The sequence below is a fragment of the Papio anubis genome, chromosome 6, assembly GCF_008728515.1.
Source record: "Papio anubis isolate 15944 chromosome 6, Panubis1.0, whole genome shotgun sequence".
NCBI lineage: Eukaryota > Metazoa > Chordata > Mammalia > Primates > Cercopithecidae > Papio > Papio anubis.
This window is the reverse complement of record NC_044981.1, coordinates 112912294-112924623: the sequence shown is the minus strand read 5'-3', so window position 1 is coordinate 112924623 and position 12330 is coordinate 112912294. Positions and strand designations below refer to the sequence as shown.

The following is a 12330-nucleotide window of genomic DNA, read 5'->3' as shown; positions in this document are numbered from 1 at the left end:
AAGTAGCTGGAATTACAGGCATGTGCCATCATGTGTGGCTACTTTTTGTATTTTTAGTAGAGACAGGGTTTCATCATGTTGGCCAGGGTAGTCTTGAACTCCTGACCTCAGGTGATCCACCTGCCTCAACCTCCCAAAGTGTTGGGATTATAGGCATGAGTCTCACTCTGTTGCCCAGGCTGGAGTGTAGTGCCATATGCTGACTCACTGCAACCTCTGCTTCCCAAGTTCAAGTGATTCTCATGCCTCAGCCTCCAGAGTAGCTGGGACTACAAGTACACACCACCACACACAGCTAATTTTTGTATTTTTAGTAGAGACAGGGGTGCGCCATGTTGGCCAGGTTGGTCTTGAGCTCCTGACTTCCATGTGATCCATCCATCTCAGCCTCCCAAAGTGCTGGGATTACAAAGACGAGCTACCCGCCTGGCTATTATTACTTTTGTAAATAGAGATGGAGAGCTTGCTAGGTTGCCCAGGCTGGTGTCAAACTCCTGAATTCAAGTGTTCCTCCTGCCTCAGCTTCCCAAAATACTGGGATTACACCATGCCTGGCCCACAAAATGTTTTGAAAAGGTTCCATTGTGATATAGTATTGTGCACTCAAACTGTCATTCAATAGACAATGCAATTAAAGGCATAATTATTAAATTCAAGCAAGATCACAGAATTTTCAAAGGTAAGAGACTCAAAATCTGTCAAAACTTTTGCAGTTATCTTCAGAGGAAGCTGTTTAATTAGAAGAAAAAAAAAAATAAGCAAAAAGGAAAGCAACATCCCAGTATTCTTCAATATACCTTAAAATTATACACACAATCATAAAGCAACATAGGTTAAGATAATTAACTAGCATTACGAAAAGCAGCCTGTTATCATGATGTTGCATTAACTACCCAAAGTAATTCAGAAGAATCCTAGATTCTGAATGTGAATAAGGCTGAGACTCAAACTTTATTGTGATGAAAATGGTATACAATTGAACGAATAAATGTATGCTACTGATTATTAATAAAATCTTTATGTTTACTTTCTGTCCGCTAAAAAATTGCTACTAAATAGATGGCTTATCTTAGAGTTAGTGGTATTTCAGAACTGAGAAAATATGATAGTTCAACCTCATTCCTTTAAATACCTTGATATTGGCTGGGCGCGGTTGCTCAAGCCTGTAATTCCAGCACTTTGGGAGGCCGAGACGGGCGGATCACGAGGTCAGGAGATCGAGACCATCCTGGCTAACACGGTGAAACCCTGTCTCTACTAAAAATACAAAAAACTAGCTGGGCGAGGTGGCGGGCGCCTGTAGTCCCAGCTAATCGGGAGGCTGAGGCAGGAGAATGGCGTAAACCCAGGAGGCGAAGCTAGCAGTGAGCTGAGATCCGGCCACTGTACTCCAGCCTGGGCGGCAGAGAGAGACTCCGTCTCAAAAAATAAATAAATAAATAAATAAATAAATAAATAAATACCTTGATATTGAACTTCATCATGTATATGTACTATTTTTATTTTATTTATTTATTTTTTTGAGAAGGAGCCTCACTCTGTCGCAGGCTAGAGTGCAGTGGTGCCATCTCGGCTCACTGCAACCTCCGTCTCCCGGGTTCAAGTGATTCTCCTGCCTCAGCCTTACAAGTAGCTGGGACTACAGGCGTGCACCACCACACCCAGCTAATTTTTGTATTTTTAGTAGAGATGGGGTTTCACCATGTTGGCCAGGCTGGTCTCGAACTCGAGACCTCAGGTAATCCGCCCACCTTGGCCTCCCAAAGTGCTGGTTACAGGCGTGAGCCACCACGTCTGGCCAGATGTACTATTATTTATAAATCCCTGACTGATGGACATTTAGGTTGTTCCTCATTTCTTTGCTAATGTAAAATAATACTGCAAACTGATAACTTCAATTATACTGGTAATATTCTAGTTCTGAGGACAGGTGGTAAGTTCATGGATGTTCATTTTATTATGCTTCATAGTTTAATAAAATGAACATATATATAATATATATAGCCTATTCCTTGCACATAACAAAAATTGTGAACAAAAAAAAAAAAATTGCTGCAATAAAAATTCTTGTGCACACATTGCTGAGCATTTTCCTTAAAATAAATTCCCAGAAGTGGAATTGCTGGATCAAAGAGAATACATATTTAAAATTCTAATATTTATTGTCAGACTGCCTTCTAGAAAGTTATACTAATTTTATAATCCCCACAACAAGGTATGGTTAATACTGGCATTACTAAATCTCAATAATCTTTGCTGCTATGACATGTGAAAATTCAAATTATTACTAGGCAAAGAGAATTTTTAAAATAATTATTCAAAGCAAACTGTTCACCTTTTTAACCCACACTACAATGGGGCCAGATTCATCTTAATAAGCAATTCTGATCATGTCACCTACCTACTCCATAACTTTCAATGACTTTTAACCTCATGGTTAAAGTAAGAGCTCTGGAATCAAACTGCCTGGGTATGACAAATCGCCATTTTTTTTAAAAAAAGTTCAGACCCTTATCAAAAATACAAACATCAACAAACAAGTATCACTGATTAGTTTGTCCAACTTAGGGGAAAAAAATGGTACCATTACATAAGATTTCAAAGTGTTAACTTGGGTTGAATTAAGTTTATCAGAAAAGTACCCTGGCTGGGTGCAGTAGTGCACCTGTAGTCCCAGCTACTTGAGAGGCTGTGGTGGAGGACTGCTGGAGCCAGGAGTTGGAATCCAGCACAGGCAAGATAGCGAGTTCCCATCTTTAAAGGAAACTGCATACTGATATTTTCTTCAGTTCACTTTCTAATAATTGTCAGATCAAAAGTGAAAGCAACACTGTATCTTCATGCTGAAAAATGATTGCTGTTTCTACTTGGCGAAAATGTTATTCAATGACTAAATAACTTTTGTGATGTATAACAATCTCCCATTAATATAAATAAAACATCTAAAATAACTAAACAACCAGGGTTAGAACCGTTCCAAAGACTATTTATACAGAACAATAAGGACTTGCAATAAAAACAAAACAAAAATAAAAATGACCCATACAATGAAAGCCAGATATTATACATTAAAAATGTAGTAGAAGTATTTTTTGGTGAGCAGCAAGGCATATTTAATCAATATTTAGGCACAGAATGCACCATTCCAAGCATGGACCATGATCTAGTTTCTTGCAGTAGCAGCCAACTGGACTAACACAGTGCTACTTCTTTCACTGTTCAATCAAATTCCTCCACTGCCTTAGGGAATCAACTACCCTACTTTACCGTCAGAGATAAGCTTCGTTTTCGTAGCAGAGAACATTCATTCCAATTATAATGTCCTAGCTTTTCTTCCTCATGGAGGAAATTTGATAAAAAATTTTAACCTTCAATAAATAATTCATAAAGGTCTGACAAGTTTCATGATCGCTAACATTCAAATCCATTTCCAAAACTGGAGTTATACAATATACTTCTGTGCATGAGATTATACTTATTGTTCACTAGATTTAATACATCTAGTGAAGTTTTAAAAGTCGTATTAACATATGAGTTGGCAAACATTAAATTTTGTTCCCTTAGAAATTGACAGAGAAGTCAGAACAGTGATAAATCAAGTCATCTGAGAGTCACTGTTCCCTTAATTATCGTTCTTTCATTTGCTGTATTTATATACACACTGCTACTCCATAAAGACTTCTCCATCTTTCCCACCACTTTCAACTAAGAACAGTAACCTAAAATCACACTGAACTAGACAGAAGAGACTCCAAGGATTTCTCCAAGGTATACCCAGGATCACGGCCCTCTAGGATTTAAAGAACTGTAGCCCTTTTACTGCAATTTTCCTTCAGAACCACCTTTCCCGTTCCTTCCCTCCTGGACACCGCCGACTAGCGTGTTGGGGGTGGGGTGGGAGACCGTCGGCGCAAGGCAGCCAGCAAGACAGGCTCTACCTAGCCAAACCTGCACCTTCGAGGCCGAAAAGCCTGGGGCTCTTCCTGCAGCACCGGGCGCGGCCAACCCTCGCTTCCCCAGGGCAGGGCTCAGCTCGGGTCAATGCAACCAGCCAAGTCAGGCCCGGAGCGGGCCGGCTCTGCCCGCCAGTCCACAGCAACCTCTGGACCCTCGCCAGCGGGGATGGGCGTGGGCCCCGGCGGCCACCGCCCCGCCAACTCGAGCAAGGGAGGAGAGCACCCGCTACGCCGGCCCGGGACCTACCTGGAGGGGAGAGCAGAGCTCCTGGACAGCAGCCACGGGCCTGAGGGCGGACGCCGAGGCGGCCGGAGCCCGTCCCAGCAACCCCAAGTATCCCTGGTGGGGCAGAGCGGGGAGAGGAGCGGGCCGGCTGCCGCGGGCCAGCGCGACCCGTCGCGGGGGTCGCGAGGACCTGGCTCTCCCCTTAACACCAGGACACTGCCGCCGCCGCCATTTTGCCTTCCACTCAGTGTCGCCGCCGCCGCACTCCGCTGCAGGTTTCCCGGATGTGGGCATTTCCCGGCGTCGCTTGCGCGGGGGCCGAGGACTGGGGGCTTCTGCCCGCCCGGCTGCTGCGAGGGAGCGCACAGCCAGCGGCCTCCGGGCCTCGTTGCGTCGCCCGCCGCTCTGATCGTTCGTGAGCGTCGCCCCACGTTGCTCCCGCCTGCCCCTGCCCAGACGACTCGCCCGTGGCCGTGGGTTAAGGCTCTCTCCTGTTGATTCAATCCTTTTTCCCATTGATCTATTTCTCTGGACCGAGTAGGGATGCGCATTTCATGGAGCTACGTTCTCACAAGGGAACAACTGTGAGTCGCTCTGGGAAACCTTGCTGTGGGACCTCAGAATTCGAGATTTTTGGCGCTTTGAAATAAAATTTTATTCTTGCTTAGCGTTCTTTCCCCGAACAAGCCTGTGAGCTTCCAGCATCTGTATTTTCTGAATCAGGCAGATAAGAAATTCTTGAGCCAGGACCGATTGATTAGCAGCAGTTTAGAGATCTTATCTGTCAACCGCATCCGTAGAAGGAGGTCGTTATTGCCATAATTGGAGTAACGGTGACGGTGTGACAAGAGGTTTTACTTATGGTTAAACTCAATGTAAAGTGTGAGACCGGATCGTTCGTTGTTGGGTTTGATGTATAAAGTACCGTCTACCCTTTGTGAAGAGCGCCTTTGCCAGTTTTTCCTCTAGGAAATATACAGCTGGCGTTTTTAAGTACCTTCTTTCGTAAGTTTTCTACTACAGACTATAAAAAAATTAAAGACATCTTTTTCTGACGTTAAAGTAGTAACTGGCTACTTACTGTATCCAGAAATCCAAATGTGAAAACCTGGTGGCCGGGCGCGGTGGCTCAAGCCTGTAATCCCAGCACTTTGGGAGGCCGAGGCGGGTGGATCACGAGGTCAGGAGATCGAGACTATCCTGGCTAACATGGTGAAACCCCGTCTCTACTAAAAATACAAAAAACTAGCCGGGCGTGGTGGCGGGCGCCTGTAGTCTCAGCTACTTGGGAGGCTGAGGCGGGAGAATGGCATGAACCGAGGCGGAGCTTGCAGTGAGTCAAGATCACTAGCTCACTGCACTCCAGCCTGAGTACAGCCAGACCTGGCCTCAAAAAGAAAAGAAAGAAACCTAAAATATGTTCCTGCCGGGCGCGTGTGGCTCACGCCTGTAATCCCAGTACTTTGGGAGGCCAAGGCGTGGCTGGATCATTAAGGTCAGCAGGACGAGACTATCCTGGCTAAGGTCAATGCGAAACTCCCCGCCTCTACTAAAAATAAAAATCTAGGCCGCATGGTATGGCGCCTGTAGTCCCAACTACGTGGGAGGCTGAGGCAGGAGAATGGCGTGAACCCAGGAGGTGGAGCTTGCAGTGAGCCGAAATCGTGCCACTGCACTCCAGCCTGGGCGACAGAGCGAGACTCCGTCTCAAAAAAAAAAAAAAAAGATTATGTTCCAAGAATATTTGGTTGAAAGCTTATTTTCTACAAGCACAGAGTTTGTAGAAGGTAGACAATGTGACCCAAGGTGGGTCACTAAAGAGCTTACTTTCTTCAACGGAAGGGTGACCCATGAAAACGTTTTCAGCCCTAAAATTATATGAATTATAGGAATCTAATATGTCCACAGGTCTACTTGCCCTATCCAAAAGGATTCTGCATCTGGAAGAACAGACTGCCCCCAGAATCCTGTCACCTCTGTGATCAACCAATGGTATTCAATGCTCTCTAAACCTAAAGGAAAGTATCTCCACAAACTCTCGTCTCAGGGGAAATTCCTAGATAATTCAGGGAGCTGAGTAAATTGCTCTGTGTAGGACTAGGAGTCTTACTCCTGTGAAGTAGGGCGAGAGATGAAAGAGCAGGGAAAGGAGAGGTGCAATGATCAGCAAGAGAACAAACCGACGAGATGAAAAGCAGCGGGGACTGCAGGTGCGGAGAGTGCTGATGGTTGGGGAAATACTTACTGTGGGTGCTGGATGTGTGTGTGGGAATGGCGATACCTGCCATCGCATTTGCAGGTTTTTATATCATTGTGATGGAAGATCTTGGTCCAGTTTCAGCCTACTCAACTCTTCAGTGCTTCATGGAAATGGGGCTTTTTTGTTTTTAGCAATAGACGTAGAGTCCGATTTCATGCTTGGGTGACCTTAGAAAGGAAGGAGGGGGCAATGTACATGGAAGAAGTCTGGAGACCAGTGTGGCCCTGAGAACATAAACCCTTCCAGAAATTCATGCAATCTTAGGGTAAGACATCAGACTATGTGCCACCCACTCTTAAGGAATGGGGAGTTGTGCTCCATCATCTTGACTCTGTCTCAAATAAATAAATAAAGTGGAGAATTCAAATACATTATTTGAAATTCTGCAGATTTATCCCTTCTCCTTCATTTATTTATTCAAACATTTATTGGCCGGGCATGGTAGTTCACACCTATAATCCTAGCACTTTGGGAGACCGAGGTGGGCGGATCACTAAGTCAGGAGCTCGAGACTAGCCTGGCCAACATGGTGAAATCTTGTCTCTACTAAAAATACAAAAAATCGGCCGTGGTGGGTGCATGCCTGTAGTCCCAGCTACTTGGGAGGCTGAGGCAGGAGAATCGCTTGAACTCAGGAGGTGGAGGTTGCAGTGAGCTGAGATTGTACCACTGCACTCCAGTCTGGGTGACAAAGCAAGGGTCCATCTTACATAAAAATAAATAAGTAAACAAATAAACAAAAGAAAAACCCTTTATGTCTGTATGGCCTCATGGATATCTATTTTATGCTTTGGGTATTTATTTTGTTGCTCAAGTTGTTTCAGTTTTGGCCACTGGAGCTCTTTCAGTTGGCTTGTCGCGGGTGTGTGTGTGTTTTAAAGAACTTTCTGCCCAGTTTGGTGGCTCACCCCTTTAATCCCAGCACTTCTGGAGGCTGAGACAGGAGAATCACTTAAGCCCAAGAGTTCGAGACCAGCCTGGGTAACATAGCAAGACCTCATCTTTATAAATCAGCCAGGTGTGGTGGTACACAACTGTAGTCCCAGCTACTCAGGAGGCTCAGGCAGAAGGATCGCCTGAGCCCAGGAGGCCAACGCTGCAGTGAGCCGAGATCTAGCCACTGCACTTCAGCCTGGGTAACAAAGCAAGACCTCACCTTTAAAAAAAAAAAAAGAACTTTCATATTTTCAGGCAGTACAAGATGCTCCAAAATCTCTTTTTTTTTTTAGATGGGGTCTCACTCTGTCACCCAAGTTGAAGTGCAGTGATATAATTATGGCTCACTGCAGCTTCAACCCCCAGGACTCAGGTGATCCTCCTGCCTCAGCATCCGAGTAGCTTGGGATTACAGGCGCAGGCCATCACGACTGACTAATTTTTTTTTTTTTTTTGAGACCAAGTTTTGTTCTTGTTGCCCAGGCTGGAGTGCAGCAGTGCCATCTCGGCTCACCGCAACCTCCGCCTGCTGGGTTCAAACAATTCTCCTTCCTCAGCGTTCCTGAGTAGCTGGGATTACAGGCATGCACCACCATGCCCAGCTAATTTTGTAGTTTTAGTAGAGAAGGGGTTTCTCCATGTTGGTCAGGCTGGTCTTGAACTCCCGACCTCAGATGATCTGCCCGCCTCAGCCTCCCAAAGTGCTGGGATTACAGGCGTGAGCCACCATGCCCGGCATGCCTAATTTTTGTATTTTTTGTAGAGACCAGCTCTCCCTATGTCGCCCAGGCTGGCCTCGAACTCCTGAGCTCAAGTGATCCGCCCGCTTTGGCCTCCCAAAGTGCAGGATTACAAGCGTGAGCCACCACACCCAGTTCTCCAAGTTATCTTGTATATTTCTTGCCCCGGTTCAGGGATCACCATTCCCTCAAGGCTCCCTGGTTCCTTTTATTGGAATATAGTATAAGAAACCAAATCTGGGTGCTAGATGTATGCCTTGCTACTGGTGTATCATGGATTCTAGGACCTCTCTGGCTAAGATTTTTTAAAGTTTATTCTACCCCTATAGAGGGGTAAAAACTCTTCTGATTTTTTTGCAGCTACAACATTTTAAAAAATATTTTAATTAAATTTAAATTTAATTTAGTTTTGAGTCATGCTGCCACCCAGGCTAGAATGCAATGGTTCACTCACTGCAACCTCCGCCTCCCAAGCTCAAGCAATCCTTCTGGCTCAGCCTCCCAAAGTGCTGGGATTACTGGCATGAGCCACCTTGCCCAGCTGAACCTTATTTTAAGTTAACATTATCTGATCAGCCAGCTTCCAGTCATTCTACTTCTCCTGCACCCCCTGGAGTTTTCTGCCCTTTTTGTACACATTGAATGTAGGGAAATGTTGGGAACTGGCTCAATGCTAAGATGACTGTGGCCCAGGACCTCGCTGTTAATTGTTTTATGTTGCCGTTTAACATTAATGGTAGGTCAGAATGATACCAATAAGGGTTCAAATAAAATAGTTGCATATCATATATTGGGTCTCCCCAAGCTTCATATCTGTAAAACAAGAGCACGACTACTGTTCAGACCTTCATTTTTTTTTTGAAACAGTTTCGCTGGTTTCCCAGGCTGGAGTGCAATGGAACAATCTCCGCTCATCGCAACCTCTGCCTCCCAGGTTCAAGCGATTCTCCTGCCTCAGCCTCCAGAGTAGCTGGGATTACAGGCATGCACCAATATGCCTGGCTAATATTCTATTTTTTTTTTTTTTTTTTTAAGTAGAGATGGGGTTTCACCGTGTTGGTGTTGGTCAGGCTGGCCTCGAACTACTGACCTCAGGTGATCCGCCTGCCTCGGCCTCCCAAAGTGCTGGGATTACAGGTGTCAGCCACTGTGCCCGGCCCAATTTTTTCTTTCTTTTTTTTTTTTTTTTTGAGATGGAGTCTTGCTCTATTGTCAGGCTAGAGTGCAGTGGCACGATCTCAGCTCACTGCAACCTCCGCCTCCTGGGTTCAAGCGATTCTCCTGCCTCAGCCTCCCAAGTAGCTGGGACTACAGGTGCCTGTCACCACGCCAGGCTAATTTTTGTGTTTTTAGTAGAGACGGGGTTTCGCCATGTTGGTCTTCAACACCTGACCTCAGGTAATCCACCCCCCTTGGCCTCCCAAAGTGCTGGGATTACAGGCATGAGGCACTGTACCTGGCCAGACCACCTGTTAGTCTGAGCTAGATACTATTGATACCATAAGCTTAACTAAAGGCTCGATATAAACTATATACTGTTGAATTTAGTATGCTTCTTGGACAAGAGTCTAGAGTGGATTATTAAAAGGATGTTTCCATAATACAATTAAATAGAAGTACTATTCACAAAGGACCAGGAATTTTTCAATTATGCCAAATTTTTGATAGTATGATAACTATAGCACATTTTCTCACAATAACCTTGTAAATAAGATAAATGGAATGAAACGTCAGTAATTAGGTTGTTATAAATATTTCAGTAACTGTAGCCAAATAGCAAAGATTCATGTTTCATTGATAATTGAGAAGACTCCAGCAGTGGGCCTAAGACCTTCATTTCATTTAACATCTTTCTGGCTGGGCATGGTGGCTCTTGTCTGTAATCCTAGCACTTTGGGAGGCCAAGGCAAGCAGATTGCTTTAGCCCAGGAGTTCAAGACCAGCCTGGGCAATATAGTGAAACCCCATCTCAATAAAAATTGCAAAAATTAGTCAGGCTTGGTGGTACATGCCTGCAATCTCAGATTGGGAAACTGAGGTGGGAGGATTGCTTGGGCCCAGGTCGAGGCTGCAGTGAGCCAGGGATCACACCACTGCACTCCAGCCTGGGTGACAGAGTGAAATCCTGTCTCAAACATCTTTCCTAATCAATGGGATGAAAGTGGAGAGAGCATGCTGGGCTAATTATGTAGAAAATAATAGCTTCTACAAAAGATTCAAAGAAAATTGTTGTTCCTTTCCTATACTGAAATGAAATTTTTCTTAGAACAAGAAAGATAGGCCCATATTAAGGATTAGAAACCATTTGTATTAACTCCCAAATATAGGAAGTGTGGCTTAGGAGTATCACATGTGAACACTTCAGAAGCTGAGACAGCATTACAAAGGAATATCATTCCTATTAACAGGATGGCAAGGTTTCTATCATAATCAGCAAGGCAGACAATGTATGAAAAAGTGTTTATCTTAGAAGTCACACTTAAAGAGGGCCTCTGGCCGAGCACAGTGGCTCACGCCTATAATCCCAGCACTTTGGGAGGCTGAGGAGGGTGGTTCACTTGAGGTCAGGAGTTCAAGACCAGCCTGGCCAACATGGTGAAACCCCGTCTCTACCCCATCTCTACTAAAAATACAAAAAATTAGCTGGGCGCACACCTGTAATCCCTGCTACTCGGGAGGCTGAGACAGGAGAATTGCTTGAACCTGGGAGGCGGAGGTTGCAGTGAGCTGAGATCATTGCATTGTGCTCCTGCCTGGGCGACAGAGCGAGACTTAAGTCTCAAAAAAAAAAAAAAGGCCTTTGACAAAGAGGAGTAATTTTTAAAGGGAAAACAAGATTGTGAAAACTAGGTCAATAAACTGACTCATTGCTTACTATGGTTCAGACACTGTTAAACACTGTTACACTAAGACATGGGCCCTGTTCTTGATCTTGTGGCCCAGCAGGGGGAGACAGGCTTCTTAACACACTGCTTTGCGCACAATTTAAGTTCTGCACAGTGGGCCTTTGAAGCAGAGCGCAATTTAGTCTGGATTGCTGGAGGCCAGTAAAAGCTGTCTGGAGAAAATGACAACTAGAAGGAGTCTTGAAGGATAAGAAGGATTTAGCCAAAAATGGCAAGAAAGAGTGAGAAGGAAACCTTCACTAGAGAGACTATAATCAATATATTTGAATATGTGATGAGAGGAATTTTGTGTGTGTGGCTCCTGAGATAAGACAGATGAAAGCAAATTTCAGTTCAGTATATGAAAATTCATTTATTTACTGAAACCCTACGTTAAAGTATCCCAACACAAAGCAGATTCGAATATAACATAATTGGTAATTGGCTCATCTCATAGGCTCACATCATCAGTGTGTTAATGTACAACAGGACTGTACCCTTTTACAGGATTGAGTGTTTTGGATCCCACTCACACACTAAAACCCTGCCATAAAGCTGTATCAATTAGAGTTGTTCAAATGTGAAGCTGCATTGGAAAATGGGAAACTTTATCACCATATGTATGTATATTTTTTGAGACGGAGTTTTGCTCTTTTGCCCAGGCTGGAGTGAAGTGCACGAACTTGGGTCACTGCAACTTCTGCCTCCCGGGTTCAAGCAATTCTCCGGTCTCAGCCTCCCAAGTAGCTGGGATTATAGATGCCTGCCACCACACTCGGTTAATTTTTTTTTCGCATTTTTAGTAGAGACGGGGTTTCGCCATGTTGGCCAGGCTGATCTCGAACTCCTGACCTCAGGTGCTCCACCCACCTCTGCCTCCCAAAGTGCTAGCATTACAAGTGTGAGCCACGGTGCCTGGCCACCATATGTTTTTAAGTATAGGTTTGATGATACTTTGTTGGGAATACCGTAGAAGGGATGATGAAATTTAGGCTGGAGATTATCACCAAGGTACTTTCTACCTCTAAGATCCTGCAACCCTTGAAAGACACTCTATTTGATGGTTTCATGAATAAAGGCAGTGACAATGAACAAATTCATAAATTATGGTATTATATTACATAAAGCTTAGTTTCATATTAAAATTGGCAGAACTTGTCAACTGGCATGAAATGTAACGCTGTTAAAATATACTTTCTCTTATGGTTACAAATACTCAGTGGCTCGCGCCTGTAATCCTAGCACTTTGGGAGGCCAAGGCAGGCGGATCATCTGAGGTCGAGAGTTCGAGACCAGCCTGACCAACATGGAGAAACCCATCTCTACT

General features: G+C 44.5%; 1 protein-coding gene across 3 annotated transcripts in view; it reads right to left on the bottom strand.

Moving 5' to 3' along the window:
- LATS1 (large tumor suppressor kinase 1) overlaps nt 1-4608 on the bottom strand; it is a 55086-nt gene extending 50478 nt beyond the window's left edge. For 2 of the 3 annotated variants that reach the window (XM_021937739.2, XM_021937737.2), the window contains exon 1: nt 4204-4312. The gene's annotated coding sequence lies outside the window, so the exon portion shown is untranslated. Of the gene's footprint in view, nt 1-4203 lie in introns of all 3 variants that reach the window. The other variant, XM_003898060.5, reaches the window with a different exon arrangement.
- Nucleotides 4609-12330: the final 7722 nt, after the last annotated feature.